The sequence below is a fragment of the Tachypleus tridentatus genome, chromosome 6 (genome assembly GCF_004210375.1).
Source record: "Tachypleus tridentatus isolate NWPU-2018 chromosome 6, ASM421037v1, whole genome shotgun sequence".
Lineage (NCBI taxonomy): Eukaryota > Metazoa > Arthropoda > Merostomata > Xiphosura > Limulidae > Tachypleus > Tachypleus tridentatus.
Window position 1 is genome coordinate 86,057,442 of NC_134830.1, and position 6,410 is coordinate 86,063,851.

A 6,410-nucleotide genomic window follows, 5' to 3' on the forward strand; every position below is an offset into this window, starting at 1 on the left:
GCTACAAAATTTCCCTAACGCTTCCTCAAAAAATAAATCAACCTCAACTACTACTTCAATAGTATGGTTTTTTTTAGTTAATTTTTCTCATTGCTTTTTTAACCTCTAAGATTTTTGTAATTTCAAGCAATTCACTTTTGTTATATTTTTCAAGTTGTTCAAGGAAGGGTGATTCAGGAAAACCTTGATAATCAGACATTATCAAATCTCATTGGCACTAATAAATACAAACTCAATTAAGTTTTGGATGTGAATTTATTTTAAATTTTGTCTCTGATTCAGATCTTGGACAAAAGCCCCGAATTTATTATGTTACGTATTACGATTTCAAATAACTGAAAATTTGAATTTAGGACCTAACTGAATGTTAATATGTATCAAATTTATATTTTCCAACAAGACTGATGCATACAATTTTCTTTGTTGATACAAATATATTTTTATATACAGACAACCACTTATAATAATGGTTATTGCAAGTAGTTATTGCAAATAATGATTTATATACAACAGTTTTACAAACTTACAAACAATACTGAGTTTTATATCTGATTTAGAACTGAAGATGTTATCACCAATAGAGGTCTATGATGAGCAAATTAATTCTGAGTTGATTCCGTCACATCTTGCTTAAGCTAGCTAGCTTGGGCAGCCTCACGCCAGTTACAAGCCAATATCTTTCCAAGGAAGATATTTTGCATCCTCAAAGGAATAATAACATTTGAAGTAATTTGCCAAAGTTGAATGGTTTGTAATGTTCGAAATCTATAAATGTTGATGGTCCAATTCTGTAGTTTTCTTATTAATAAGTGTTAATCACATTTGTAGCTCTTGAGGTTGATTTTTACTCTAAAGAATCTTTTAAATTTACAGAACAGGAGGGACTTTCACAATACACACCACATGTATCAAACCGAACCAAACATAGGTATCAAAATAAATGTGAAAAGATAAATCCATTACAAGCTAAAGTTTAAAATTAACATTTTACTAATCTAAAAAGGTATTTCAGTTGCACAATAACCTTCATATATTATATAGATAATTTGATCCCTCATTAGTCTATGAGATTTGCATGCTACTCGCCTTGAACTAACTCCCACCTAAAATTCATGTTTAATGTGAACTGCACTGGTGCATGATGACGTGAGGCAACACAAGTTAGGATCCTGGTTGACTGAAAGAAAGAAAAAGGAAAACATACTTCCCATTTCAAAGACAGTTAGTCAACTGAAGAATGGTAACCAGAGAAAGATGAAACAACCAAATGAAAATAATGAATGACGAACATATGGAGAACTGTTTACATGCCCACCTGTTAAATGTTTTTCAATGGCCAGTGAAAATGAGAAGCAACAGAATGAGACAGATGAAGGATTTGATGTATTGAAATATGAAAGCACCTGCGAGAATCAATATTTAGGAAAGAATAAACCAACCTGAGGTAAGAGGTCCCTGAAGAAGAGATGTCCAAAAGTAGAAACAGATTATAGTGGGGACACTGAAATATAGAAGTGTGTGAAACCATACCAACCAATCCAAACTGGACATAGGAGCTGATGAAGGTCTGAATTAGCACAGATATGTAAGAGATAGGGGGAAGAGAAAAAATAGTCAAACTCCAAAGTATGTGAAGTCTAAGAGAGAAAAAAACAAAAAAGAGACTAGCCTAGCTAGAGAAGTATCAAAAGCATAGATATCAGAATAACAGTGATCATATGCAAGAAAGAGAAGCACATTTGAAAAAAAAAGTGGTAATAAGACCAAAAAGCCAATGGCTCAAATGAGGCACACATGAGAGCATGTAATACCACATTAAGGTCTCAGTCAGGTATGGGAGTTGGGTTAGCTATGCAGAAAAGGAATTTTAACAATTACTTTTCAGTTTTCTTCACAGATTTTCCTAAATGGGTGTTAGAAAATGACAAAATATTGATTATAAAATATTTATGAGTTAAAGTTGTTACAATATAAAATTGACTTTAAACTTTATGTTGAGAAACATATGGAAACCTATATGAAACTCTGTCTTCATGTACAATAATTTAGTTAGAACTAAGTTACTTTGTTAATTCTAAACTGTTGGACAAAAAATTGATCATAGCTCTGATATTTCTTTATTTTTTCTATAAAAAAACAGTGTTGTCAAATTTCACGTACCTTACTATCCAACAATGAAAAGGACAGTCAATTTTAATTAATATCTCATGTAGGTCTATAGCTCAAACTAGTTGAGTTTTTTTTTTGTTTTTTTAATATTTACAAGTTTTTATAGGCTTAAGGCAGCAGATCTGGAGAGGCAATGCCCAGTAATGAAAAGCCCAACTGACTGGGAAATAGAGGCTTGTTATTATCATGATGGAAAGATGCTGTGTCAATGCACCAAGAAAACTATCCCACCTCACTTCAAAGTTGTTCTGATGCCTGTGTTTTAAGGATAACAAATTGTGCTAACTGAATATAAGAAGTTATTTGGGAATGTCTTTATGTACCCTCTTAAGAGCATTGTGTTATTTAAATAATGTGCTTTGTGACACTGATTATAAATAAGAAACTAAATATAACAGTGACTAGTGAGATTAATAGTATGTATAGGTTATAGAAGTTACATTCCCTTAGTTCATAGGACTGAAGTTACAATTTTAAAAGAATACAAATATAATAAGCCAGTCAGTCATGTATTTCTGAGCATAATGTACGTAACTACATTTCAGTGAACAAGCATGTGGATACATTAAGAATACCTTCATTGCATAAATAGACAAATTTAACAGCACATACCACTTTCACTTCTGAATGAAATCATGTTATGTTATAACAGTATTAAACTGACAAACTGATATACAAGCATAATGAAAAGGCTTTATTTTAGGGAACATAATGTATGTTTCAAGAGAAGAATGGTTTGTTTTCTATAAGTATTATCTATAACTAAGCATATGGAGCATAACAATCAAAGCACAAAAGAAAAAATACACAAGGGTTTAATGTTAAGGAATGCTCCCATACAGCAATAGGTGAAGAATGTAAGTAAAAGCAAGGTTGTGTTCAGCTAATGTTGCTAAGATTATTGTTATGGTTCAATGGAAGATGCCAGCTTTGATGATTACTATTGTTTCTAAACAATCTCTTTCTTCTTTAACTTCAGGTTGATATAGGAGAAAAATTGCATCCTAAAGTCACCAAACTGGTGACTTGTTAAAGCAAATATCTGAAGCTCATATCTATACATGTAGCTTTGGTATTCTTTGCATCTCATTTCCAAAGAACTTGACATTCGTTCTATGTATTTTTTTACCACATTCACACAGAATACCATATATGCCTTGCTTTTGTTCCTTTAATAGCAGTAGTTTCAGATTAGATATTAAGGTGTTTATTGTGTGAAAGTTTAAAGTTAACATTCTTTTTACCCAAAAATGTATTTCTAATAGTTACCTCTGCACACAGCAACTATTCCTCATGCACCTTCTCTTGAAATTCTGTATATTACACTAGCCTTGAGCTATTTCCAACCTAAGACTACATTGTAACATGAACTGCCCTGGTACACGATGTAACCATCATATGATAATAGTTTTCAACCAATAAGAGTGACACATCCTCTATGCTCAGTAATTTCCATAAGCATTTGCATTCAAAATTAGCTTCATTCTTAGATGAGGTAGAATACTGTGTACCAGTACTGGGGGAGGAAAAGCGAAAAGATGTGCAGAGACGTAATTATATATTAGAAAAATCATTTTGAAGTAAGAAAAATGTTAACTTCTAAAACAATATATTTACCTGTCTTCACACAGTAGTTAAAATTGATGTGGTGGACAGGGCTGTGTAACAGCAAAACATAGATGAGCTCCTTTGCATAAAGCAACTCAAAAGTCATGGACTATAACACCCTATAAGGGGAGTATACTGAGAAGGTAGATTCATCTAGAGATGCTCTCAACCTATAACTGTTTTATCAGTGAGGAGACAGAAATCCAAATAAGGATTAGAAGTGGAATGCCAACTGTAATATTGGTGCAGTCCAGCTACCAAGACACCAAAACAGATCATCAAAAAAGAAAAATCAGGCAGCATCACAAGAAAGGACAAAGGACTATGAAAGACTTTCCACTGGTGTTTTCAAAATTCAACGAAGAATCCTAATGAAAGCTAGGCTTAGAGAGACAAGATGTTTTGGAAATGCAAGTGTCCCCAAAAGAAGTAGAACCTCTTGCTTCAAAAGTGTAGAAGAGGCAAAAGGTGAAGTGACTAAAAACTCAGTCTCCCCAAATGAATAAGAGCTAGCTAAGCCCAACTAAGTCAAAAATTGAAAAATACTCCAAAGTTGACCAAGTACTGAGTGAAAGTCAGAAGTGATATGAAAAACTTGACAAGCCAAGCACGCCAAAGCAACTCTTGGAGAAGTAACACGGTGATTTCCCTTAAAAGGGCCAAGTAGGAGCCAATATCCATATGATAATGGAATCAAAGTCCAAGATTGTGGATGTAGAAAAAAAAACATTCTCATGACTCATTTAAAGACATAGCAAGTCAAATCAATGACAAAAAAGGAGAACTCAAAACTGGTACTCCTATACCCAATAAACAAAATGAAGAAAACAATTGGAGAACAAGGAAGTCAGAATAGGCAGATAGGTGTCTTGAAAAAGAGAAAAGGTCAGTTTGGTGATGTTAATTCCTGTTCTTTTTGGGAAAAACAAAAAGGAAAAGAAAATGCTGAAGTTGGCCAATTTCACTCTTAATGACTGTCATGTCCCAAAGAATCAATACCATGGCCCCTGAGACACAACAAAAGACACTGAAGATCAGTGTGCTTTGAATTTTCTACAAACGTACTTCACTATCTGTACCATCCATCCATAATTTAGCAGTGATATACTAGGGGGAAGGCAGCTAGTCAATACCATTCACTTCAAAGTTTCAAACTATTCTTTAAACAAATACTGGAATTGACTATGAAATTATAACACCTTCAAAAATGAAAGGATAATGATCAGGTTCAAATTGCAAGTCAAGTACCTAAACCACCAAGTTCTGTTGATCAAAAAGAGGAGAAGGGAAAGGAAAGAGTATAAGGGACTAAATGACCTACCAACTGTCTGCATATATAAACAGATTATATATAGGGATATCTATAGGGATAGAACCTAAAGTGACAAAGGGAAGGAATCACCAGTGGGATGTATTTTGATTAACTTACTGGGAGATAAGAACTGTGAGAAATGATAGAGGAATGAAAAACTACGAGAAAACCTTGTTAAATAATTCTCACATCCAAGTTATAATTAACTGCAGAAAATAAAATCCTTTATTGCATACAACTGAAAACTTTTGCAGCTTGTTTATCAGAATATTCTTGAATAAAAATTGTAATGATTAAATAGTGTGTTTTTCACAAAAGTCATTATTTTCTATTGCATGCTTTTGTAATCCACTCCTTAAAAAGTTAATATCTAATGAAAAGTTTGTAAATAATATGGTAAATACTTTTCATGAAATGAAGTTTTAATATTTTAATGCAACCAATATTTAATTCATCAGTTAGGTATCCTGCTTTAGACTCCAGTCACTTATAAAAGCGGCAACAAAAAAAAACTCGTAAGTAGAGTTATTGTTTGTAGCATTTAACACTGAACACTTCTTAATCCTAGTCAAAAAAACAGTCACTATCAAATTATACTATTTCGAGATACAGTAATAGCGCGAAAGTAAGGGTTAATTGCAAATATGCTATTAGTAATAGTATCACTGCACTATGGTACTATCTATATTAGCAGTACTAGGACTTAAACACCGAGACTAGTAAGAATGAAAACGTTTACAAACGCAAGAACTTAAAACACCTACAGTTTTAAAATACTTTCCATGTTAGAAATATATTATACAAATATTATAAGAATTTAAATTAAATAAACACAATCTGTTATGCAAAGAAATTGAATATCATATGAACATTAAAGAATATATATTAATAACGGTTACTTACTATTTCCACGCTTACATCTTTCATGTTCTTTCGACTCAGGCCGAAACTTTGTGTAGCTCTACCTGGTGCGTTGTTATGTTATAACCATAAAAACAATACATATAACTAACCATACCAAAAAACCAAAAGTCTTGGAGATTTTTTAAAGCCTAAGAATATAAATTTCAAATACAAATTTGATTACAAAGCTTCTTATTTCCTTGTTATAAATCTTTTCGAATATTAATATAACTTAACAGATAGATGACTGTTGGTATTTAAACAAAAGCTGAAAGTTTCTTTTGCGATGATATATACAACTTAAAGAACAGGCAATTTAATTAAGGACTGAATATATATTATTCAGTGTTATAGAATGTTGTTTGATGTGAAGTATCAATGGCAGGGTTGGTTACACCCACTTTCTAAACAAATGGAG

General features: G+C 32.3%; 1 protein-coding gene across 1 annotated transcript in view; it reads right to left on the reverse strand.

Annotated features, from left to right (window-relative positions):
- LOC143252952 (transformation/transcription domain-associated protein-like) overlaps nt 1-6,102 on the reverse strand; it is a 258,974-nt gene extending 252,872 nt beyond the window's left edge. Inside the window, 1 exon segment of the mRNA XM_076505896.1 lies at nt 5,993-6,102. The gene's annotated coding sequence lies outside the window, so the exon portion shown is untranslated.
- Between the last annotated feature and the right edge of the window lie 308 nt (nt 6,103-6,410).